Source organism: Neophocaena asiaeorientalis, unplaced genomic scaffold (genome assembly GCF_003031525.2).
Source record: "Neophocaena asiaeorientalis asiaeorientalis breed wild unplaced genomic scaffold, Neophocaena_asiaeorientalis_V1.1 scaffold249, whole genome shotgun sequence".
In the NCBI taxonomy this organism is placed as follows: Eukaryota; Metazoa; Chordata; class Mammalia; order Artiodactyla; family Phocoenidae; genus Neophocaena; species Neophocaena asiaeorientalis.
The window spans coordinates 4,270,497-4,296,674 of record NW_020172625.1 but is presented as its reverse complement, the minus strand read 5'-3'; the positions used below and the strand labels follow the sequence as shown (position 1 = coordinate 4,296,674).

The window sequence follows — 26,178 nt, the reverse complement described above, 5'->3', positions numbered from 1 at the left end:
TTTCTGGTCGCATTTTTAGGATTCTCTATGTATAGTATCATCTAATGTGCAGACAGTGACAGCTTTACTTCTTCTTTTCCAACTTATATTTTTATTTCTTTTTCTTCTCTGATTGCCGTGGCTAGGACTTCCAAAACTATGTTGAATAATAGTGGTGAGAGTGGACATCCTTGTCTTGTTCCTGATCTTAGAGGAAATGCTTTCAGTTTTTCACCATTGAGAATGATGTTTGCTGTGGGTTTGTCATATATGGCCTTTATTATGTTGAGGTAGGTTCCCTCTATGCCCACTTTCTGGAGAGTTTTTATCATAAATGGGTGTTGAATTTTGTCGAAAGCTTTTTCTGCATCTATTGAGATGATCATATGGTTTTTATTCTTCAATTTGTTAATATGGTGTATCACATTGATTGATTTGCGTATATTGAAGAATCCTTGCATCCCTGGGATAAATCCCACTTGATCATGGTGTATGATCCTTTTAATGTGTTGTTGGATTCTGTTTGCTAGTATTTTGTTGAGGATTTTTGCATCTATATTCATCAGTGATATTGGTCTGTAATTTTCTTTTTTTGTAGTATCTTTGTCTGGTTTTGGTATCAGGGTGATGGTGGCCTCATAGAATGAGTTTGGGAGTGTTCCTTCCTCTGCAATTTTTTGGAAGAGTTTGAGAAGGATGGGTGTTAGCTCTTCTCTAAATGTTTGATAGAATTCACCTGTGAAGCCATCTGGTCCTGGACTTTTGTTTGTTGGAAGATTTTTAATCACAGTTTCAATTTCATTACTTGTGATTGGTCTGTTCATATTTTCTATTTCTTCCTGGTTCAGTCTTGGAAGGTTATACCTTTCTAAGAATTTGTCCATTTCTTCCAGGTTGTCCATTTTATTGGCATAGAGTTGCTTGTAGTAGTCTCTTAGGATGCTTTGTATTTCTGCGGTGTCTGTTGTAACTTCTCCTTTTTCATTTCTAATTTTATTGATTTGAGTCCTCTCCCTCTTTTTCTTGATGAGTCTGGCTAATGGTTTATCAATTTTGTTTACCTTCTCAAAGAACCAGCTTTTAGTTTTATTGATCTTTCCTGTTGTTTTCTTTATTTCTGTTTCATTTATTTCTGCTCTGGTCTTTATGATTTCTTTCCTTCTGCTAAATTTGGGTTTTGTTTGTTCTTCTTTCTCTAGTTCCTTTAGGTGTAAGGTTGGATTGTTTATTTGAGATTTTTCTTGTTTCTTGAGGTAGGCTTGTATAGCTATAAACTTTCCTCTTAGAACTGCTTTTGCTGCATCCCATAGGTTTTGGATCGTCGTGTTTTCACTGTCATTTGTCTCTAGGTATTTTTTGATTTCCTCTTTGATTTCTTCAGTGATCTCTTGGTTATTTAGTAACGTATTGTTTAGCCTCCATGTGTTTGTGTTTTTTACATTTTTTTCCCTGTAATTCATGTCTAATCTCATAGTGTTGTGGTCAGAAAAGATGCTTGATATGATTTCAGTTTCCTTAAGTTTACTGAGGCTTGATTTGTGATCCACGATGTGATCTATCCTGGAGAATGTTCCATGCGCAGTTGAGAAGAAAGTGTAATCTGCTGTTTTTGGATGGAATGTCTTATAAATATCAATTAAATCTATCTGGTCTATTGTGTCATTTAAAGCTTCTGTTTCCTTATTTATTTTCACTTTGGATGATCTGTCCATTGGTGTAAGTGAGGTGTTAAAGCCCCCCAATATTATTGTGTTACTATTGATTGCCTTTTATAGCTGTTAGCAGTTGCCTTATGTATTGAGGTGCTCCTATGTTGGGTGCATATATATTTATAATTGTTATATTTTTTTCTTGGGTTGATCCCTTGATCATAATGCAGTGACCTTCCTTGTCTCTTGTAACGTTCTTTATTTTAGTAACATTCTTTATTTTAAAGTCTATTTTATCTGATATGAGTATTGCTATTCCAGCTTTCTTTTGATTTCCGTATGCATGGAATATCTTTTTCCATCCCCTCACTTTCAGTCTGTATGTGTCCCTAGATCTGAAGTGGGTCTCTTGTAGACAGCATATATATGGGTCTTGTTTTTGTATCCATTCAGCAAGCCTGCGTCTTTTGGTTGGAGCATGTAATCTATTCATGTTGAAGGTAATTATCGATATGTATGTTTCTATTACCATTTTCTTAATTGTTTTGGGTTTGTTTTTGTAGGTCCTTTGTGTTTCCCACTTAGAGAAGTTCCTTTCCCATGTTAGGGAAGTTTTCAACTATAATCTCTTCAAATATTTTCTCGGGCCCTTTCTCTCTCTCCTCTCCTTCTGGGACCCCTGTTTTGCGAATGTTTTTGTGTTTAATGTTGTCCCAGAGGTCTCTTAGGCTGTCTTCATTTCTTTTCATTCTTTGTTGTTTATTCTCTTCTGCAGCAGTGAATTCCAGCATTCTGTGTTCCAGGTCACTTATCCGTTATTCTGCCTCAGTTATTGTGCTATTGTTTCCTTCTAGTGTATTTTTCATTTCAGCTATTGTATTGTTTATCTCTGGTTGTTCTTTCATTCTTCTAGGTCTTTGTTAAACGTTTCTTGCATCTTCTCGATCTTTGCCTTCATTCTTTTTCCGAGATCCTGGATCATCTTCACTATCATTATTCTGAATTCTTTTTCTGGAAGGTCGCCTATCTCCACTTCATTTAGTTATTTTTCTGGGGTTTTATCTTGTTCCTTCATCTGTCTTTCTGTGAATGTGTTTTTTGTTCCACAGGCTACAGGATTGTAGTTCTTCTTGCTTCTGCTGTCTGCCGTTTGGTGGTCTCCTTTTCTTTTCTTTTCTTTTTTTTTTTTTTGTGGTATATGGGCAGCTCACTGTTGTGGCCTTTCCCGTTGCGGAGCACAGGCTCTGGATGCGCAGGCTCAGCGGCCATGGCTCACGGGCCTCGCCGCTCCGCAGCGTGTGGGATCTTTCCGGACCGGGGCACAAACCCGTGTCCCCTGCATCGGCAGGCGGACTCTCAACCACTGCGCCACCAGGGAAGCCCTCCTTTTCTTTTTAAAACTGCTTCTGTTACACATCACCATTGCGCCTTCCTTTCCGGCTTCCTTTGCTTCAGGCTTTCACTTGGTCAGCATGCATAGAAAGTAGGGATGCTTTTCTCTCCTATTTCCTGATATCTAAATCCTACCCATTTTTCAAGATTCAAGTTGGTTGTAACTGAGGAAGCTTTCCTGGATCCTTTCTTTTCCTCTGTATGGACTTACAGCTTTCCCCTCTGTAGTGCAGACTGGGGTGTATTTCATGGGTCCTGCCAAGGCTGTGCGCGGAAATGGTAGGTTTTATCTCCTCTTTCCGGCCATCAGGTGCTGTGTCCCTGGCTGTGCCTCAGGGGAGAAAGTGATGGCAATTGAATGAATACTATTTCCAGTCATGAATGAAATGCAAGAGTTATTTATTTATTTTTATTTTATTTTTATTTACTTAATTTTGGTGACATTGGGTCTTCATTGCTGCGCACGGGCTTTCTCTAGTTGCGTCGAGTGGGGGCTACTCTTCTTTGAGGTGTGATGGATTCTCACTGCAGTGGTGTCTCTTGTTGCAGAGCGAGGGCTCTAGGTGTGTGGGCTTCAGTAGTTGTGGCCTGCGGGCTCAGTAGTTGTGATGCACAGGCTTAGTTGCTCCATGGCATGTGGGATCGTCCCGGACCAGGGCTCGAACCTATGTCCACTGCATTGGCAGACAGATTCTTAACCACTGCACCACCAGGGAAGTCCCAAGAGTTAGTTATTTAAATGACATTTCCTCCCACAGTAGTATAATGAGTAAGTGAAAGAAAATTCTGTAGAACTTTTCATGCCATTAATTCAGGCATGGAGAACCTGTATTTGTTTTTCTTCCGTAGGTGAGCACACGGGTGAAACATAGTTTTTTGTTTTTTTAATAAATTTATTTATTTAATTTTATTTTTGGCTGCGTTGGGTCTTCGTTGCTGCGTGCGGGCTTTTTCTCTAATTGCAGCTAGCGGGGGCTACTCTTTGTTTTGGTGCACAGGCTTCTCATTGCGGTAGCTTCTCTTGTTGCGGAGCATAGGCTCTGGGTGCGTTGGCTTCAGTAGTTGTGGCTCGCGGGCTCTAGAGTGCAGGCTCAGTAGTTGTGGCGCACGGGCTTAGTTGCTCCGCGGCATGTGGGATCTTCCTGGAGCAGGCTCGAACCCGTATCCCCTGCATTGGCAGGTGTATTCTTAACCACTGCACCACCAGGGAAACCTGAAACATAGTTTTATTTAGTTTCATCTAATTTAAAATTAGGGGCAGGTCATTGAGACTTTCATTAATCATATTTACTATGTTTTTAAAAATTTTATGTAATTGTTAAATTTTATGTAATTGTTAAATATGCTTTAATGTGAGACTAAACAGTTAATGAAAACGTAAAAAGGTATAAATGGAAGAAATTTTAATAACCATTTTGTTTACCAAGACTTGAGAATATTGATTTATGCTAGTTATGTTTAAAAACTGATTAACTATCCTTATAGCTCTTAATTTTATCACTACCTTTAAGACTAGAAAAATGTAGCCTTTATTTTAATAACTATAAATGCACATTTAAAAAAAAAGCAGATATTTCCACAAGAGTGGAACTATCAAAAAGCTCTTAGAACTATCAAAGGTCTTAGATTTAAAATCGGTCATAATTTTCATCGGTGCTGGCAGAAGGCATAAGACTCCTGGGCCAAAAACAAAGGACAGTTTACTACCTATAGCAATAACAGAGCAGAGTATTGGCATTTTTCATGTAGGTTCCTGAGCCCCAGTTCCCCAGGGCAATATGAACAGAGCCATATGGTACCTACACAGGCAGTGGGTTGCATTACAGGAAAGGAACCCTGAGCTTAGGGAACCTGAATCTTTTATGGTGGGCAGTGAGCCTACCTTCCCTTTGTTCCCAGAGATATTATCTTTATTATCTCAACAGTAAGCACACTTGCCCTTTGGTAGGGACGAAAGCACTCTCTTTCAAGGCTGTTTGCTATAGGAATAGCCTTAAAAATAGCCCAGAACAAAAGGGCAGTTAGTGCCTTACTCTGCAAGATGTGCAGAAATTTGAGGGACCCATGGAGAATTGTCTCCCAACAAAGAATTGTAGTTATAAAAGGTAGCAGTCCTCTACCAATGCCTCCCAGAACTTCCTGCTCCCTAGAACCCCATCATGCAATAGAAATATGATGTGAGCCACGTGTAATTTTCTACTAGCTGCATTTAAAAAAAGCAAAAAGAAACTTATAAAATTAATTTTAATATTGTATGTGACCCAGTATATCCAAAATTTAATCATTTTAATAGTTAAGCAGTATAAAAACGTTTTAATGAGATATTTTAAAAAGCTTTTTTCTTTGAATTTTTTAATTTTTCTTTTTTTGCGGTACGCGGGCCTCTCACCGTTGTGGCCTCTCCTGTTGCGGAGCGACAGGCTCTGGACGCGCAGTCTCAGCAGCCATGGCTCACGGGCGCAGCCGTTCCGCGGCATGCGGGATCTTCCCGGACCGGGGCACGAACCCGTGTCCCCTGCATCGGCAGGCGGACTCTCAACCACTGCGCCACCCGGGAAGCCCTCTTTGAGTTTTATTGAAATGTAGTTGACATACATCACTGTATAAGATACACAGCCTGGGGACTTCCCTGGTGGCGCAGTGGTTAAAAATCCGCCTGCCAATGCAGGGGTACGGGTTCGAGCCCTGGTCCGGGAAGATCCCACACACCGCAGGGCATCTAAAGCCTGTGCGCCACAACTACTGAAGTCTGTGCGCCTAGAGCCCGTGCTCTGCAACAAGAGAAGCCACCGCAAGAAGCCCGCGCACTGCAACGAAGAGTAGCCCCTACTCACTGCAACTAGAGAAAGCCCACGCGCAGCAATGATGACCCAACACAGCCAAAAATAAATAAATTAATTAAATAAATTGAAAAAAAAAGATACACGGCCTGATGATTTTCCTTTACATACATCACAAGATGATTAATACATAGGTTTAGTGAACATCCATCATCTCATATGGATACAAAATTAAATTAAAAAATATATTTTCCTTGTGATGAGAACTCAGGATTTCCTTCCTTAACAGCGTTCATCTATGATGTGCAGCAGTGTTAATTATATCTATCATGTTGTGCATTGCTTCCCCAGGACTTATTTGTCTTGTAACTGGAAGTTTGTTCCTTTTGACCGCCTTCATCCAATTCCCCCACCTCCGATAACCATAAATGTGAACTCTTTGTCTCTGATGTTTGTGTTTGTAACCACAAAAATGATGTCTTTTTCTATGAGATTTTTTGCTTCTTTGCTTTTGAACTGACATACCGCACTGTGTTAGTTCTTAAAATACAGCAAAGTGATATTTCTGTATATTTCAAAATGATCACCATGATAAGTCTGGTTACCATCTGTCAGAATACAAAGATAGTACATAACTATTGACTATATTGACATTCCTCTTTGAGGCCTTTGATCCTGGACTTCTGTTTGCTGAGAGAGTTTTTATTACACATTTAACTTCATTACTAATGATTGGTCTGTTCAGATTGTCTTTCTTTCTGCTTCAGTCTCAGCAGGTTGTATGTTTCTAGAAATTTGGCCGTTTCTCCTAGGTTGTCCAATTTGTTGGCATAACTGTTTGCTTTGTAATATATTTTGAAATGAGGAAGTGTGATGCCTAATGTATTAAAATGATGCCTTTGTCTAATACATGTGCTACAATAAAACAGGAATATCTTACACAATGCAGCCATCACAGCTAAATGGAGTCCTACCAGAAAAAATATGTTTAATGTAAAGACATTTTACACTCCTTCAAGTTTTAAAATTTAATTTTAATTAATTAAAATAAAATAAATTTTTTTCCTTAGGCTAGCTACATTTCAGTTGCTCAATAGCCACATGTGACTAGTGGCTTCCATATTGGACAGCATAGCCCTAGAGGTAACCATTTTCAACTTTTCACATATTTCTTTGAGTCTCTATTTCCATATCTTTAAATAACTTGCTTATACTTTTTTTTTTTTTTCAGTTGTAAAGTCTTCCTATTGACTTTCTGCTGTTAAAGAAGATTTAATTCTCTTTTATCTCCAAACCCTCTTGCTATGTGTTCACTTCACAGCCCAGTTTCCCATCCTCCCAATCAGTGATTCTGAAACCTTGTTTTACACTCTTAAAAATTATTGAAGATCACAAAGAGCTTTTGTTTATGCCTGATATGTTTATCAGCATTTAGCCTGTTAGAAATTAAGACTGAGAAAAAATTAAATATTTATGTAAAAAAACAATGATAAGTCCTTTGCATATTATCATAAGTAATATTTTTTTAATGAAAACCCTTTCATAAAAATTTGTGAGAAGAGTAATAACATTTTATATTTTTGCAAATCTCTTTAACGTTTGCCTTAATAGAAAACAGCCTAATAGAAACGAGAAAATACTTGCCTCTGAACTCATTCTGAAGACAAATCACATACTATGTAGCCTCTGGAAAACTGCACTGTATACTTGTAGTAAGAATATGGGAGTAAAAAGGGTGAATGATATCCTAGTATTATTATGAAAATAGTTTCAAGATTCTCTGTATATTATCATAATTTTTTCAGACCATGACTCAATGTTTATATTACTATGACCATGTATTAGCTGAGCTATAGTAGCGGAAGCTGAGTTAAGCAGCATACCATGGATTTTTTTTTTTAATTGCACTTTTTTGTTTTCCTTAGAGATAATGCCTTCTTTTCATATATATATATATTTTTACTACGTACATTTTACTTATTCAACTCTGAACTCTATGTTAGTTGTCAAAATCTCTTCAAAATACATTCTTTTACAGCAGGTATTTTCTCCCTTTCTCTTAAATATCTTCTGTAGCCATTCGACTTGGTTCAGTTAAGACTGGTTTTTTTCCTAGGACCCCTGCATATCCTAGGATTGCTTTTCCTCAGAATCCTGGGAATTTCTGTTGCCTCTCTTTTCTATTGGATCCCTGATTATTAGGTCCCCTGTCTTTTTCTTGATATGCAGTACAGTTGTCCCTCAGTATCAGCGGGTGGGTGTGGGTGTGGTGGGGATTGGTTCCAGAACCCCTGAGGGTACCAAAACCTGCCAGTGCTCCAGTCTCTTATATAAAATGATGTAGTATTTGCAGGTAACCTACACATATACTCCTGTATACTTTCAGTCATCTGTAGACTATTACCTGGTACAATGTAAACGCTATGTAAATAGTTGTAAGTACAATGTAAATAGTTGCTGGAGAATGGCAGATTCAAGTTTTGCTTTTGCATCTTTCTAGAATGTTTTTCCCCAATTTTTTTTTTTTAATGATACGGTGGACAACTCAGTCTACATTTCTTTTTACAGTAGTGCTAGTTTGTTTTTTTTTAAAGACCATTATTTATTTACTTATTGGCCGTGCCGTGTATCTTGTGGGATCTTAGTTCCTTGACCAGGGATCAAACCCGTGCCCCCTGCAGTGGAAGTGCAGAGTCCTAACCACTGGTTTGCCAGGGAATTCCCCCAAATATTTTTGATTTGAGGTTAATTGAATTCAAGGATATAGAACCCACAGATACAGGGCCCATGGATATGGAGGGCCAACTGTATAGTATAAACTTGGGGGCCAGATTGTGTAGGTTTGAATCTTAGCTCTCCCACTTACTAGGTATGTGACTGATACTGTGATTTATAATAAATATGTAAGTCTATCTTGTCTAATGTGTCATTTAAAGCTTGTGTTTCCTTATTAATTTTCTGTCTGGATGATCTGTCCATTGCTGTAATTGGGGTGTTAAAGTCCCCCGCAATTATTGTGTTACTGTTGATTTCTCCTTTTATGGCTGTTAGCATTTGCCTTATGTATTGAGGTGCTCCTATGTTGGGTGCATAAATATTTATAATTGTTATCTCTTCTTCTTGAATTGATCCCTTGATCATTATGTAGTGCATGGAATATCTTTTTACACCTCCTCACTTTCAGTCTGTATGTATCCTTAGGTCTGAAGTGGGTCTCTTGTAGACAGCATATATAGGGGTCTTGTTATTGTATCCATTCAGCCAGTCTGTGTCTTTTGGTTGGAGCATTTAAGGTAATTATTGATATGTATATACCTATTACCATTTTCTTAATTGTTTTGGGTTTGTTTTTGTAGGTCTTTTCTTCTCTTGTGTTTCCCTCCTAGAGAAGTTTCTTTGGCATTTGTTGGTGGTGCTGAATTCTCTTAGCTTTTGCTTGTCTGTAAAGGTTTTAATTTCTCTGTCGAATCTGAATGAGATCCTTGCTGGGTAGAGTAATCTTTGTTGTAGGTTTTTCCCTTTCATTACTTTGAATATATCCTGCCACTCTCTTCTGGCCTGCAGAGCTTCTACTGAAAAATAAGCTGATAACCTTATAGGGTTTCCCTTGTATGTTATTTGTTGCTTTTCCCTTGATGCTTTTAATACTTTTTCTTTGAGTTTAATTTTTGTTAGTTTGATTAATATGTCTCAGTGTGTTTCTCCTTGGGTTTATCCTGTGTGGGACTCTCTGTGCTTCCTGGACTTGGGTGGCTATTTCCTTTTCCATGTTAAGGAAGTTTTCAACTCTAATCTCTTCAAATATTTTCTCAGACCCTTTCTCTTCCTCTTCTTTTTCTGGGACCCCTATAATTTGAATGTTGGGTGTTTAATGTTGTCCCAGAGGTGTCTGAGATTTTCCTCAGTTCTTTTCATTCTTTTTTCTGTATTCTGCTCCTTGGAAGTTATTTCCACCATTCTGTCTTCCAGTTCACTTATTCATTCTGCCTCAATTATTCTGCTGTTGATTCCTTCTAGTGTATTTTTCATTTCATTTACTGTGTTGTTCATCACTGTTTGTTCTTTAGTTCTTCTAGGTCCTTATTAAACATTTCTTGTATTTTCTCGATCTGTGCCTCCATTTGATTTCTGAGATTTTGGATCATCTTTACTGTCATTACTCTGAATTATTTTTCAGGTAGATTGCCTATGTCCTCTTCATTTATTTTTCTTGTAGGTTTTTACCTTGCTCCCTCGTCTGTAACGTATTTCTCTGCCATCTCATTTTTGTTGATGGGTTGGGCTGTGTTCCTCTCTTGCTGGTTGTTTGGCCTGAGGTGTCCAGCACTGGAGTTTGCAGTCAGTTGGGTGGAGCCATGTCTTGGTGCCGAGATGGAAGCCTCTGTGAGGGCCGACACTGATTAATATTCCCTAGGGCTTGAAGTTCTCTGTTAGTCCAGTGGCTTGGACTTGGCATTCCCACCACAGGGACTCAGGCCTGACCCATGGCCTGGGAACCAAGACCCCACAAGCCGTGCAGCATGGCAAAAAAGAAAAAAAGATACCCCCCCCGGAAAACAGACAACAAATGAAAAAGATCAGAAGAATAACAAAGATTAAAAAACAGAATAAAATTAGAAAAATAAAAAATATTAGAAAAAATTAAACAACAACAAAACAAAGCGCAAGAGCAAAAAAAAAGAGAATTAAAAAAATAAATAAAAAAAGAAAAACTCACTGGTGGCTCTGCTGTCAGTGTCCTTGCCCCCCTGTGAGCCACATCCAACCCCCGCCTCCCCAGGAGGGCCTCCAAGACCTCTAGGTAGGTCTCTGGATCCACTGTATCAGCCCCACCTCTGCATGTTTTCCTTTCACCAGCATCTGCTCCTGAAGCTGACCTGGAGTATATGAGCCCGTGTAGGCCAGCTGGGGTGCAGGCTTCCATGGGCATGTCCACAGGGGCCGACATAGCTGGAGGAGGCTTTGTGGTAGGGGGCGGGGGTGTGGTGCTTGGATCCACCGGGACCCACTCAGCCAGAAGAGGCTTTGGGGGTGCGACACAGCTGGAGGAGGCTCTGTCAGGGGTGGTGGTCCCCCAAAGGTCCCCTCCTGTCCCTGCTGATCCCCCCACCATGAGTGGGTCCCCCTGAGTGTGGGAACCTCTCCTCCTCCCATCCAACCCCAGGTCACCGGCCCCATCCCTTCTCCACCCATCCTCCCCCCTCTTCCCTCCCTTGTCCCACCTGGCTGTGCCGGGACCCCTCCTGTACTCCTAAGTGTCTGAGGTCCTCCTCCAGTGTCCAGCAGGCGCTCCGACGCACCCCTGTCATACTTATGAGGAGATGTGAACTCCACGTCCTCCTACTCTGCCCTCTTGACTCTGCCCCTCTCCCTAAGAGCTCATTTTTATTCTCTGTTCCTTTTTCATAGTCTCTTGTTCTTGTTTCATGGCTGCACTAGTTTCTCTTATGCCTTTGCCGATAATAGCACTAGGATTTTGTTGTTGCAGTTTTCATCTCTTGATCTTAATTTCTCCATGTGACAGAATATTTAATGGATACAGGTTCCTCCCATTGCAGTATCCCTGCCCCCTTGCAATTGATTTTGCTTGTCTTCCTATCCAGAAGTACAACCTTACTTCCTCTGGAATCATGGCTGGCCTGGTGACTTTCTCTGACTAATAGAACGTGACAGAAGTGATGTTGTGTATATTCTGGAGCTTAGCCCTTACGAGGCTTTGGAGCTGCTGTGTTCTCTTGTTATGCTGCCATGCAGCTGCCAAGTAAGGAATCTTGTCCAGACTAGCAGATGATGAGAGGCGCCCCAGCTAGCATCCAGTACCATGTGCAGATGTGAACAATCTGTACGGAACCCTCCAACCCAGACAGTCCTCCATATACATGCAGCTGCCTAGGTGAGCCCAGGTAAAGTCAGAAGGACTGCCCAACCAATTCTAAAAGTAGTGAGAAATAATAAATTGTTGTTCTTTTCAGTCATCAGGAATTGTGGTTGATTATATAGAAATAGTTAACTGTTTTTTCTGTTTGATCTCTTTTGTGTCATGAGCTTTGATCATGAGTTTGATCTCTTTTGTGTCATGAGCTTTTCTTGGGTATCGGGTAGTTCTCTCTTATCTGAGGCCGAAGCCTGGGGGATATATATGCCTGCCTGCCAGTGTTCTGGAAATGAGGACCTGTGACTTAATTCCCTTGTTTTCAGGTTGGTACTCCTGCCCTCAGCTGTGCCTTGTACCCTCCAGGTCAGATACCTTCTGTTTCACATTTTCCAGAGCTTTTCACTGAGGCCTGGAAGGGTATTTACTGGGTTATGAAGAATAGGGGTCTGGGAGTCTTAACAGCCTTTTAAGTAGATTTTCACTCAGTGGAGTTTAACTCCACTTCACACCGCTTCCAGAGGAGTTGTGTTGCCAGTTCTGGAGCCTTCTGAGGAGGAGCAGATGGCTGATGGTGGGAGGTGCGGGGTAGGGGGAGCTGTGCTGTAAGTTGAGTTGCCTCTCAGCTTTCTCCTCTGCCTGCTTCAGGGTCAGCTTTCTGAGATCTCCAAGTCAGTTACCACTCAGTCCCTCTAGCTTTCAAAAGTTTGGTGCCATTTCCTCAATTCTTTGAGGGGTTTAATCATTTACTATAATTTCATCTTTAAACAGCATGTTCTTTTTGTTAGACTGTCTAAAATAGGATAGCCCTTGCTGCAAGTGTAGAGAACTGGTGACAGAACCCTTCTCTGACATTCAAAAGGGAGAGAGGATAGATGTTCAATTTTTAGCAGAGGAACGTGGGCTTCACTTGAGAGAGACTTTCTTTCTTTCAACAAACATAACCAAGCAATTCTCGGTGCTGCATTCTGTGTCTGGCTCTAGGACATGGGGGTCTGAAGAAGTGAGACATGGGCCCTCTTCTCCCTCCATCACACCATCTGGCTTTAGTTGGTGTAGAAAGCGCCCTTTCCCAAGGGAGCATAGGAAACATGGTCCAGTTTGGTTATAGAAAGTCCCCTGTTGCCTATGTTTCCTTGGCTGCAGCCCAGGGAAACTCTGGGATGGATTCTGAGAGACAACGACCTAAACTGTGGAGTTTGGTGCTGAGGTATGGGGACCCCAAGAGCTGTTCCTGGCCAGTCTGGAGAGGCAGGCATTGTGGAGTCTCAGGAGTTCGTTTTAACATGAGACCTCAGAGAAGCTAGGGAGTTCACCGCAGTGAGTCACAGACAGCAGCTAGGCAGCAGAGACCACCCTTCAGTCAGGGCACAGCTGTCAGGAGACAGAGACCGGGTACCCTTGGATGACGTGAGGCCATGGAGGTGCAGGTGGCAGAAAGAACCCCACCCTGGTTGGTAAGGCCTCTGCCTTGGGATCTTACCTGCTTCCCACTCCTTCCATCGGCCTGCTTCAGGGTGGCATTCGGGCATCGTGGCTTGAGTCATGATCCTCTGAGATACCTGCATGGCCTTGGCATCAACCATAATAGTGAGTATTTGCCTTTCGTCTCAGCCTCTGGGCCACAGAACAGTAGTCCTTGTAGAGTCTGAAATTGAGCCCCGGAGGAGTATTCAGTGAAACTAAAGAGTGATTGAACTTAGACCATGCTTCCTGCTGCAGAAGGGCAATAGGTTGTGAACCCTGATTTATCGATCCAGCTATTTGTTTATGCAGGCACACAGATGTGTGCACATATACGGTGTGTACACGTGTGTGTGTGTACTTTTTTTTTTTTTACAATTTTTATTTATTTATTTATTATTTTTGGCTGCATTGGATCTTCGTTTTTGCACCTGGGCTTCCTCTAGTTGTGGCGAGTGGGGGCTGCTCCTCATTGCGGTGCATGGGCTTCCCACTGCGGTGGCTTCTCTCGTTGCAGAACACGGGCTCTAGAGCTCAGGCTCAGTAGTTGTGGCGCACAGGCTTAGTTGCTCCGCGGCGTGTGGGATCTTCCCGGCCCAGGGCTCGAACCCATGTCCCCTGCATTGGCAGGCGGATTCTTAACCACTGCACCACCAGGGAAGGCCAGTGTGTACTTTTTTAAGAAAGAATATTTCCAGTACTTAAAAAATGGTACAATAGACAATAGGTAGAGAGAATTATTCTTATCTATAGTAGTTTTATTTGGATTTAAACCAGAATTACTTTGGTGGAAATTGTTGAAGAAAATAATTTACCTTTTTAACTTCTCCTTTCTTTTATTATAGTTGACAGTTATATCTGTCAGCTTTAACCTTAATAAAGGTTAACAAAGCTAACCAGTACAGAGCCCTTCCTATCTCTCTCTCTTTTTTTTTTTTTTTAATTTATTTTTTTTGGCTGCATTCAGTTTTTGTTGCTGTGCGTGGGGCTTTCTCTAGTTGCAGTGAGAGGGGGCTGCTCTTCATTGCGGTGCGTGGGCTTCTCATTGCGGTGGCTTCTCTTGTTGCAGAGCACGGGCTCTGGGCACAGAGGCTTCAGTAGTTGTGGCTCACGGGTTCTAGAGCTCAGGCTCAGTAGTTGTGGCGCGTGGGCTTAGTTGCTCTGCGGCATGTGGGATCTTCCCAGACCAGGGATTGAACCTGTGTTCCTTGCATTGACAGGCAGATTCTTAACCACTGCACCAACAGGGAAGTCCCTTTTTTACTTTTTAAAATTTAATTTTTAATTGAAGTATAGTTGACGTGGTGTGATATAAGTTACAGGTATACATTATAGTGATTCACAATTTTTAAAGGTTATGCTGCATTTATAGTTATTTTAAAATATTGACTATATTCCCTGTGTTGTACAATGTATCCTTGTAGCTTACTTTTTACATAATAGTTTGTACCTCTTAATCCCTACCCCTATAATGCCTCTCCCCACTGGTAACCACTAGTTTGTTGTCTATATCTGTGAGTTTCTTTTTTGTTATATTCACTAGTTTGTTGTATTTTTTGTCTATTTTTTAAATTAATTTTTATTGGAGTATAGTTGCTTTACAATGTTGTGTTAGTTTCTACTGTATAGCAAAGTGAATCAGCTATACGTATACATATATCCCCTCATTTTTGGTTTTCCTTCCCATTTAGGTCACCATAGAGCATCGAGTAGAGTTCCCTGTGCTAATCAGTAGGTTCTCATTAGTTATTTATATTTTATACATAGTATCAATAGTGTATAAATGTCAATTCCAATCTCCCAATTCCTCCCACCCCCTGTTGTATTTTTTAGATTCCACATGTAAGTGATATCATACAGTATTTGTCTTTCTTTGTCTGACTTATATCACTTAGCATAATGCCCTCCAAGTCCATCCACGTTGTTGCTGATGGCAGGGTTTCATTCGTTTTTATGGCTGAGTAGTACACCCCCCTCCCCGTCCCCAACATCTTCATCCATTCATCTGTTGATGGACACTATCTCTTTGTCTAGGAGTCTTAGGTGTAATTAGAGGCTGAACAAGGAAATCCTGATTGTTCTTAGAGGTGTGTACGTATGTATGTGAATAGTCATGTAAATATGGTAAATCCTTTTCCTTCCAAATTCTGAATATGTTATGTCATATTAATTTATAATAAAATATATATTATTCCCCCTCCCTCCCTCTTCCTGCCTTGCCTTTCTATTATTAAAAAAGAAATTAAGGAGAAAATAGCCTGAGCCACATGTAGCTCATTTCTTTAAACATTTTGTTTCATTTTCTTCTTTATATGGTGATAGTTTTCTAAATTAAACTAGTAAGTGTGTGATTGAGATGAATATCATCAGTTTGGACTTGGTTCATTTTAAAATACAGAGGCAAAAAGAAACAAAATCAAGTTAGTTGTAGTGAGGTGGATGGATCTAGAGTCTGTCATACAGAGTGAAGTAAGTCAGAATGAGAAAAACAAATACCATATGCTAATGCATATATATGGAATCTAAAAAAAAATGGTTCTGATGAACCTAGGGGCAGGACAGGAATAAAGACGCAGACGTAGAGAATGGACTTGAAGACACGGGGTCGGGTGGGGGGAGGCTAAGCTGGGACGAAGTGAGAGAGTGGCACGGACATATATGGACTCCCAAACGTAAAAGAGATAGCTAGTGGGAAGCAGCTGCTTCGCATGGGGAGATCAGCCCGGTGCTTTGTGACCACCTAGAGGGGTGGGATAGGGAGGGTGGGAGAGAGGCGCAAGAGGGAGGGGATATGAGGATATATGTATATGTATAGCTGATTTACTTTGTTATACAGCAGAAAGTAACACAACATTGTAAAGCAATTACACTCCAATAAAGATGTAAAAATAAATAAATAAAATACAGAGGCACGTGCTAGTCATATCTAGTAGATTTTAATTTTGAAATGCCGCTGTAGCCCTTATTTTTTTACGTTGTAAGGTCTCCTGATGTTTCTTACTTATTCCAAGCTGAAATCTAGATCTGATGATCAATGGTGTTTGGACTTCTCTTACGTGCATCTCCTCATCTATTTATCACTGTGCAAACAAGCCTGCATTAGTTGTAATCTTTACCTCTACTGTATGTTTTTGATCAGATCCTTACCATTGAGCTGTTGAATACAAAGAGCACTTGGTGGAAGAATAAAATGAGAAAGAGGCCTTTTGCTTGGAACAGCAATGTAATTCTAAACACCCCCTATGGCCAGTTATGTGATGCTGGTCAAAGTGCACAACCCCTGTGTTTCAACACCCATCTCTGCCATTGCTCTGTGCTCCTAATATAGTGTTATTGAATCTCGTGGAAAACAGTGTTTAAGTTATTAATACTGATGCTCTTCCAAGCTAAGCCACGGATTACACTATGATTGATTTTGTCATCATATCATGATTCTGATTTCTTTCGAGTCAATAATAATTATTTCCTCAACCCCCTTCATTTGCCTTTCTTCAGTGTAGTTATTACAGATTCACCCCAAACTCTGCCAGTTGCTTACACTGGCTTTCAATATGCTGATTCCCATCAGTTATTCCATCCATTTTGTCTTCTTGAAGACATCTCTTCCAGGGCCTTCGGACCCACTTCCCTCTTCTATATTTGTCTGTGACCTATTACACACACACCCTAGGGTGTTCCTTTACTGTCCTGCTGGTATTTCCTTTCCTTCCTTCTGGTATTATGATACAGTTTCTGATTCTAACGTTTTCCTCTTTCTTGGTTTATACTTTAGTTTTGATGGAGCTCATCCTCCAGTAGCTTCCTGAAAAAGGATGCATAATGGTAAATATTTTGAAGCCTTGCCTTTCTTAATATGTAAAATGTTTTTATTTTATCCTTAATTTACTTAGTAGTTCATCTGGTTCTAAGAATTCTCATCTGGAATTCAGTTTCTTTTAGTACTTTGGAGGCGTTGCTCCATTATCATCTGGCTTCTTGGTTAGTTTTTATGAAGTATGAAGACATTTTGCTTCTGAATATATTTTTCATGTGGATTATTACACCATCCGCCCCCTCCCCCTGCCCCGAAACCTACATGATAACTCTTCTTACCTTTTTACCAGTGTTCTGACATTTCATGATTAGTACGTATGTCTTGGTGTGGGTCTGTTTTCACCCATCATGTTGGTATTCCAAGGGACTTTTCAATCCAGAAACCATCCCTTTGTTTTGAAATACAGTCTTGAATTATTTAATTGATTTAATTATTTACTTCCATTTTTTTCTGTTTTCTCTTTTTGGAGGTACAATTCGGATGGTGGATCTCCTGGTCTGGTTCTCTAAAGTACTATCTTTTTTTCTCTAATTTTCCATCAGTTAGTTTGCCTATTTGCTTAACCTCTCGAGAGTTTTTCTCAACTTCATTTTCCAATGCTTCTATTGAGTTTCTCAGTTTTTGCTGTCATGTTTTTAAGTTTTAAGAGCTTTTTATTTGCCAGGTGTTCTGTTTATGTGGTTTCTTGTTTGTTCTAATCATTGTTGTGAGGCAAACCACCCCAAACATAGTAACATAAAACATTGCTGTTTTATTTTTTGCTCACACATTCTGTGCGTCAGGAATTCAGTCAAGACTTGACTGACTAGGGGCTGGAGTCATCTGTGGCTTCTTCACTCACATGGCTGGCACCTGGGCTGGGATGAATTGAAGACTGGGTTCAGCTGGGACTGTTGACTTGGGTACCAATGTGTGGCCTCTCTGTGTGGCTTCTTGCGACATGAGAAGTGAACTTTCCCTCTGACGGGGAGCTTCTGGAGAGCACATTTTCCAAGACAGCCAGGTAGAAGCTACGTGGTTTTATATGACCTAATCTTGGTGGTCACGTAGTATCACTTCTGCCAAACTCCACACTGGTCAGTGTAAACATAAGGTTGTCCAAATTCAAGGGGAAGAGAGTTTCGACCACTTCTTGATTGAAGGGTGGGAAGATCACGTTTCAGAAGAGCATATGGTGTGGTAGTATTTTTTTGCCTGTTTTTAGATAATACAGTCTGTCTTGCATATTGATTAATTGTATACAATACCTTTTCTTACCTCTCTGAGGATATTATTAGTAGTTTTCTTTTCCCTGTGCATAGTCTGTCTCCTTGAACATTTGGGGGGCATTCCCAATGTAAGCAGCATGATTAAGTCTTTTTCACTTGTCCTGGTTGGATTCCCTAGACAATAAACTCCTGCGTTGGCTTGGCTCCCAAAGTTCCGGGAGCTGACAGCTGGAAATAGGGAAGGAGTTGAGATCTCGATATTTATTGTCCTTGGGTTCACTTAGTCTGACTGTCTCCTCTTTTAGGAAAGGCATCAGTGTTCCAGTGAAGGACCTTTTCCAGGGCACTCACGATGACCGTTGCCAAGTCCTGTAGTAGGTCCTGGGTGAGGAAGCCTTGGTATGTATCTGGGACTTTTATTTTTCTTGCTATCTCAGAATTCATGAGCTTTGGTTATTTAGAATGGTTCTTATTGTTCAGTCATTGGCCTCATTGACTCTTCCCACTCCACATCCTTCAAGAAATCTATGTGATTTGTGAAATCTGAAGGTGAAGGAACACTGGGCCCAGCGGTATGAACCTCTGCCATATTTTTGTTATTTGTTTTTCATTTTTAAATTTTATTATTTTTTTATTTTATACATTTATTTATTTATTTTTGGCTGCATCGGGTCTTCATTGCTGGGCACGGGCTTTCTCTAGTTGCGGTGAGTGGGGGCTGCTCTTTGTTGTGGGGTGCTGGCTTCTCATTGCCGTGGCTTCTCTTGTTGTGGAGCACAAGCTCTAGGTGCGTGGGCTTCAGTAATTCTGACACACAGACTCAGTAGTTGTGGTGCATGGGCTTAGTTGCTCTGCCGTATGGTGGGATCTTTCCGGACCAGGGCTCGAACCCATATCCTCTGAATTGGCAGGAGGATTTTTAACCACTGCACCACCAGGGAAGTCCCCTGTTATTTGTTCTTTAATATTTTCAATATTCTTTGTGTGTGCTTAAACTAAGTAATGTTTGATGACTGAAGTTCCATTGAAATAATATAGTATGTGGACATTTATGCCTCCCTTTAAACTTTTCCACATAGAAATCCCTTTCTTAATGAAATCTTATTTTCCCTTCACCTTCTCCTAACTCTTAGCCAAGTTTTGTTTAAGGGAATGTTCTATATCTTGAAGTTAGGCTAGTTAAATACTTTGAGTGATACATCATTGGAAGAAATGTATCTTCTCTATTCTCCATGGTGATAAATACACAAAAACAAAAGCATTATTAATAAAATAGACTTGTTTTCTCACACGCTTACCTACTTTACAGACACTTATCCATTGTGTTAAAACCTGAGAGTAGTGATTTTACATTTTAAAAAGCATTTTTCAAAGCATGATGGATGTTTAGGATGTGGATGAGAATGGTAAAGACAAGGCTTTTTTGAGGTGAGATCTAAGTTTCTGGCCAGTTTCTTGAGGTGAGATCCAAGTTTTTGGTCAGGAACTTGTATTTTCGGTATGAATTTTGGGGTGACTGTGAACTCACATTCTTTAAAAAAATCTGTTTAGGGTAGTTCTTCTACTTCTTGTTTAAAAAACTCCACATGGGCTTCCCTGGTGGTGCAGTGGTTAAGAATCCTCCTGCCAAAGCAGGGCACACGGGCTCGAGCCCTGGTTCGGGAAGATCCCACATGCTACGGAGCAACTAAGCCTGTGCTCCACAACTACTGAGCCTGCAGGCCACAACTACTGAAGCTCACGTGCCTAGAGCCCATGCTCTGCAACAAGAGAAGCCACTGCAATGAGAAGCCCGTGCACCACAACGAAGCATAGCCCCCACTCGCCGCAACTAGAGAAAAGCCCGTGTGCAGCAACAAAGACCCAATGCGGCCAAAAATAAAAATAAATAAAAGGAACAAAAAAAAACTCCACAGGTGCTAGTCTTTTGTTTTTTGGTTGAGTTGTAAGAGTTCTTTATATATTCTGGATATTTATCAAATAAGTGATTTGAAAACATTTTCTTTTATCCTGTGGGCTGTGTTTTCTTTTTTTTTCTTTTTTTTTAACTGTACACGGGCCTCTCACTGTTGTGGCCTCTCCCGTTGTGGAGCACAGGCTCAGCGGCCATGGCTCACGGGCCTAGCCGCTCCGCGGCATGTGGGATCTTCCCGGACCAGGGCATGAACCCGTGTCCCCTGCATCGGCAGGTGGACTCTCAACCCCTGCGCCACCAGGGAAGCCCTGTTTTCACTTTTTTGATGGTGTTCTTTGAACCACAAAAGTTTAAAATTTTGATGGTTTAGTTATTCAATTTTTTTTTCTTTTATTGCTTGGGCTTTTGGTGTCATATATAAGAATCCATTGCCAAATTCCAGGTCATGCAGATTTACCCCTGTTTTCTTTTTAGTTTTATAGTTTTAGCTCTTGTATTTAGATATTTTATCCATTTTGGGGGCATATGCTATTTTGTATATGCTGTGAGATAGGGATACAACCTCATTCTTGTGGATGTGGATATCCAGTTGTACCAACACCATTTACTTAAAACACTGTTCTTTCCTCATTGAATTTTCTTGGTACCCATATCAAAAATCAGTTGACTGTAAATGTAAGAGTTTATTTCTTGGATTCTATTCCATTGTTGTGTATGTCTTCTTGTACCAGTACCATACCATTTCTCCTACCATAGCATTTATAGTAAATTTTGGAATTGGGAAATGTGAGTCTTCCAACTATGGTCTTTTTCAAGACTGTTTTGTCTATCCTGGGTCCCCTGACTCTCCACATGAATTTTAGGATCAGCTTGTCAATTTTTGCTAAAAAAAAGACAACTGAAGTTTGATAGGAAAATTGTTGGTTAATTATTGGGTGTATTGCCACCTTTACAATATCGAGTCTTAAGTTATGAATGTAGAATGTCTTTCCATTGTCTTAAATTTTTTCAACGAAATGTTTTCAACAGTCAAGTCTTATACTTCTGTTGAATTGTTTCTTTCAGCTATTTTATTCTTTTGGATGCTATTATAAATTGAATTACTTTTTATTTTTGGATTCTTTATTGCTAATACATGGAAATACAACTGCATTTTTGTATAATGATCTTGAATCTTGCAAACTTGTTAAATTCATTCTAATTTTTGTGTGTGTTTTTCTTAGGGTTTTCTATAAACAAGATTATGTCACTTACAAATAGAGATAGTGTTAATTCTTTCATTTTAAACTTGATGGCTTTTATTTCTTTTTCTTCCCTAATTGCTTTTCCTAGATCCTCCAGTAAAATGTAATAAAAGTAACAAGAGTGGGCATCCTTTTCTTGTTCCTGATCTTAGGGGCGGAGACTCTAGTCGTTTACCATTAAGATGTGCTGTTAGCTGTCCATTTTTCATAGATGGCTTATCAGGTTGAGGGAATTCCTTTTTATTCCTAGTTTATTTTACTGTTTCTATCATGAAGTGGTGTTGATTCTGTCAAATGCTTTTTTCTGTGTCTATTCTGATTATGGAGTAATTGTCATTTATTCTATTAATAGGGTGTGTTACATTGACGTTTCCATGTTAAACCAATTTTACATTCCTGGATTAAAACCCACGTGGTCCTGGCATCTAATCCTTTGTATGTTGCTGGATTTGGTTTGCTGGTATTGTGTTGAGAATTTTTGTGTCTATAAGTGATATTGATCTATAGTTTTCTTGTGATGTCATCATCTGCTTTCGTTATCAGGGTAATCGATTACTGGCATCATAGAGTGAGTTGGGAAATGTTCACTCCTATTCCATTTTTTTAATAAAAGTTTTGGAAGGATTTTTATTTAATTCTTCTTTAAACGTTGTAAAATTCACCAGTGAAGTCACCTGGGCCTGGGCTTTTTTTTGTGGGAGGGTTTTTGGTAATTGTCATTACAGCTCTGTTCAGATTTTCTATTTCCTCTTGAATCACTTTCTGTAGTTTGTGTTTCTCTGTCTAAGAATTTGTCCATTTATCCAGATTATCTAATTTTATTGGATGATGACTTTTCATAGTATTCCCTTATAATCCTTTCTATTTATGTAAGGTTGGTATGTAAGGTTGATATTTTAAAAATATAGGTGTTTATAGATATACATTCCTCTTGAACACTGCTTTTGCTGCATCCTATAAGTTTTTTTGTTTTTGTTTTCATGTCATTTATATCAGTAGTTTCTGATTTGCCTAGTGATTTCTTCTTTGACCCATTGGTTATTTAGGAGTGTATAGTTTAATTTTCACATATTTGTGAATTTCTCAAATTTTCTTCTGTTGTTGACTTCTAATTTCATTCTTTTGTAGTGAAGGACATATGTTCCATCATTTCAGTCTTTTTAAATTTAATAAGGTTTGTTTGATAGTCTAGCGTATGGCCCATCTTGGAGAATGTTCCATGTGTCCTTGAGGAGGATGTGTGTTTTGCTGTTCGGTGAAGGTGTTCTATAGATGTCTGTTAGGTCTAGTTGGTCTATAGTGTTGGTCAAGTCTTCTGTTTCCTTGTTGACCTCCTTTTTATTCATTTTATAATCATGAGATGTTCTTCTTTGTCTAATAGTTTTTGTCTTTAAGTCTGTTTCATCAGATTAGTATGATTACTCTAGCTCTTTTTTTTTGTATTTATTTGTGTAGTATATCTGTTTACATTCTTTTACTTAAACCTAGTTGTGTCTCTCAATCTAAACCATGTCTCTTGTAGACATATAGTTGGATCATTTTTAGAAAAAATCTATTTTGCCAATCTCTGCCTTTTGATTGGAGGTCTTAGTCCATTTATATTTATTATAATTACAGATAAGGTAGGATTTACATTTGCTATTTTGTTATTTGTGTGTCTTATGTCTTTTTTGTTCCTCTCTTTCTCAATTGCTGTATTCTTATGTGTTAGATCTTTTCCTGTGTACTATTTTAATTCCCTTGATGTTTCCTTTACTGCATGTTTTTGAGCTTTTTTTAAAGTGATTGCCCTTGGAATTACAGAAAAATGAACCTTCTTAACTTAAAATATTCTACTTTAGATTAATACCAACTTAATTTCAATAGCATTCAAAAACTTTGCTCTGATATAGCTCTGTTCCCCTTCCCTCCTTTATACTATTATTACTATATAAATCACATCTTTATACATTATAATCCTATCAATACAGTGTTATAATTACTACTTTATGTAGTTATCTTTTAAATCGGATGGGAAAACTGTTCATAGAAAATTACATTTCCTGTGTATATACTTTTATAGATGCTTTTTATTTCTTCATGTGGATTTGAGTTACTGTCTAGTATCCTTTCTTTTCATTCTGAAGGACTCTATTTAGTATTTCTTTTGGGCAGGTCTGCTAGTGATGAATTCTCTTAGTTTTCATTTATCCAGAAATGTCTTAATTTCTCATTGTTTTTGAACGACTCTTTTGCTGATTATAGAATTCTTGGTTGAATCTTTTTTATTTCTGTCCATTGAATATGTTATTCATTACCTTCTGGTCTCCATTGTTTCTGATTTGAAGCTTTTAATTTTGAGGACCCCTTGTATAATCACTTTTCTTTTGTTATTTTCAAGTTGTCTTTCAACAGTTTAAGAAGTATCTAGATGTGAATTTATTTGAGTTTATCGTCCTTGGAAGTCACAGAGCTTCCTGAATGTACAGATTAATTTCTTTTTTCAATTTTAATAGATTATTTTTTAGAGCAGTTTTAAGTTTACAGGAAAATTCCATGGAGAGTACAGAGTTCTCATAAACCTGCTCACATTGTTTTCCCTATTATTAGTGTCTTGCACAAGTGTGGTACATTTGTTACAAGTGATGAAACAGTATTGATACATTATTAATTATAATTAAGAGGGGTCAGTCTTTGTGTTGTAAAATTCTTTGGGTTTGGACAAATGCATAGTATCCTTTAACCACTGTAACAGTATCCTATAGAATAGTTTCATCACCCTAAAAATGCCCTGTTCTGTACCTATTCATCTGTTCCTTCTTTCCTTCAAATCCCTAGTAAATCCTGAACTTTTATTGTCCTTATAGTTTTGCCTTTTCCAGACTATTATATCTTTGGACTCATACAGTGTGTAACCTTTTCACATTGGCTTCTGTCACTTTGCAGTATGCGTTTAAGCTTCCTCCATGTCTTTTAATAGATTGGTAGCTGATTTTTTGAAAAATCACTGAATAATATTCCGTTTTATAGATGTACCACAAATTGTTTATTCATTCACCTATTGAAGGACATCTTGATTGCTTCCAGTTTTTGGCAGTTATGAATAAAGCTGCTGTAAACATTCATATGCTTGTTTTTGTGTGTACATACATGTTCAGTTTGGGTAAATAGCTAAGAGTGTGATTACTGGGTTGAATGATTAGCCTATATTTAGCTTTGTAAGAAACTGCCAAAGTGTCTGCCAAAGTGATTGTCCCATTTTGCATACTTGGAGCTCATTGAGTCTCTTGGATATTCAGATTAATTTTTTAAAGTCAAATTTGGGAAGTTTCAGCCATTATTCAAATTTTTTCTAGAGATATCACCTTCGTGACTTCAGAACATACTATAAAGCTACGGCATTCAAAACAGTGTGGTACAGGCACAAAAACAGACACATAGATCAATGGAACAGAATAGAGAGCCTGGAAATAAACCTACACACTTATGGTTAATTAGTCTGTGACAAAGGAGGCAAGAATTTACAGTGGAGAAAAGACAGTCTCTTCAATAATTGTTGTTGGGAAAACTGGATAGCTATATGTAGAAGAACAAGATTAGAAGAACATTTCTTCACACCATATACAAAAACAAACTCAAAATAGATTAAAGACCTAAATATAAGACCTGAAACCATAAAACTCCTAGAAGAGAACATGGGTAGAATGCTCTTTGACATAAATTATAGCAACAGTTTTTGGGAACTGTCTCCTAAGGCAAAAGAAATAAAAGCAAAAATAAACAATGGGACCTAATTTTAAACTTAAAAGCTCTTTGCACAGCAAAGGAAACCACTGGACAAGACAAAAAGACAACCTACTGAATGGGAGAAAATATTTGCAGATGATATGACTAATAAGGGATTATTATCTAAAATATGTAAACAGTTCATACAACTCAATATAAAAACAAACAACCCAATCAAAAAATGGGCACAAGACATGATTAGACATTTTTCCAAAGTAGATATACAGATGGCCAACAGCCATATGAAAATAATGCTCGTCTCTAATCATCAGGGAAATGCAAATCAAAACCACAATGAGATATCACCTCACACCTGTCAGATGGCTGTCATCAAAAGTCTACAAATAACAAATGTTGATGAGGATGTGGAGAAAAGGGAACTCTAGTACACTATTGGTGGGAATGTAAATTGGTGCAGCCACTATGGAAAACAGTATGGAGGTTCCTCAAAAAACTAAAAATAAAACTACCATATGATTCAGCAGTTCTACTGCTGGATATAAGAAGAAAATGAAAACGCTAATTGGAAAAGATACATGTACCCCAGTGTTCAAAGTAATGTTACTTACAATAGCCAAGATATGGACACAAAGTAAATTGCCCGTCGCTGGAATATTACTCAGCCGTAAAAAATGAAATCCTGCCATTTGCAACAGTGTGGATGGACCTAGCGAGTATTATGCTTAATGAAATAAGTCATACAGAGAAAGACAATACTCTGTTATTAGTTATATGTGGAATCTAAAAAATAAAACAAATGAATATATATTAACAAGCCTCACAGATACAGAGAACAAACTAGTGATTACCAGTTGGGAGAGGGCAGGGGAGGAGGAGCAAAATAGGTGTATGGGATTAAGAGACACAAACTATTATATATAAAATAAACAACAAAGATATATTGTACAGCACAGGGAAATAAAGCCATTATTTGGCAATTACTTGAAATGGAGTATAATATATAAAGTATTGAATCACTATGTTGTACACCTGAAACTAATATTGTAAGTCAACTGTACTTCAGTAAACAAAATGAAGTCAAATTTGGGAAGTTTTCAGCCATTATTCAATTATTTTCTTCACCCCCTCCCCCATG

At 38.9% G+C, this 26,178-nt stretch overlaps 1 protein-coding gene across 4 annotated transcripts in view; it reads left to right on the top strand.

Annotated features, from left to right (window-relative positions):
- The window catches only part of GCNT1 (glucosaminyl (N-acetyl) transferase 1), a 71,592-nt gene that overhangs the window by 26,838 nt on the left and 18,576 nt on the right, over nucleotides 1-26,178 (top strand). For 3 of the 4 annotated variants that reach the window (XR_003002411.1, XM_024738924.1, XM_024738925.1), the window contains one exon: nucleotides 18,464-18,557. The exons of the other annotated variant lie outside the window; for it this stretch is intronic. The gene's annotated coding sequence lies outside the window, so the exon portion shown is untranslated. The remainder of the gene's footprint in view (nucleotides 1-18,463; nucleotides 18,558-26,178) is intronic. 4 annotated transcript variants of the gene reach the window in all.